Raw genomic sequence first — 431 nt, 5'->3', positions numbered from 1 at the left:
TCAATCTAATCCATTACAAGATCACTATCACAAGGCTTTCCCTTTTTGTCTTAGCCCCGGATTATGCACGCTGCCGCTAAGTGTTTGCGCGCCCGCATGTGTGAGCGTGTACCTTATTTAACAAACTGTGTGAGGCTGTTTCCACGCACAATCATGCAACAATTACTCATTCAAAGCAGAGCTTAACTGACAGGTTGCTCGCAGTTTAACAATAGCGTTTCCTGCAGGGGCATTACGGGGTTGGGTGTTTGAGTCAGTGCCTGCACCCGGCACAGGGGCCGAGTGTGACGAGACTGGGCAAGGATGTCTGTGTCCAAAAACACATTTCGCTCTACCATTTCTGGAAAAGGCATTTGAGATGTGCGATGAGTGTGGAGGTAATGTTTTTATATATTATTATATTATTCATGAGCAAACAACTAAATAGTAAA

This window comes from Fundulus heteroclitus, chromosome 6, assembly GCF_011125445.2.
Source record: "Fundulus heteroclitus isolate FHET01 chromosome 6, MU-UCD_Fhet_4.1, whole genome shotgun sequence".
Taxonomy (NCBI): Eukaryota; Metazoa; Chordata; class Actinopteri; order Cyprinodontiformes; family Fundulidae; genus Fundulus; species Fundulus heteroclitus.
Note: the sequence above shows the minus strand (reverse complement) of the source record.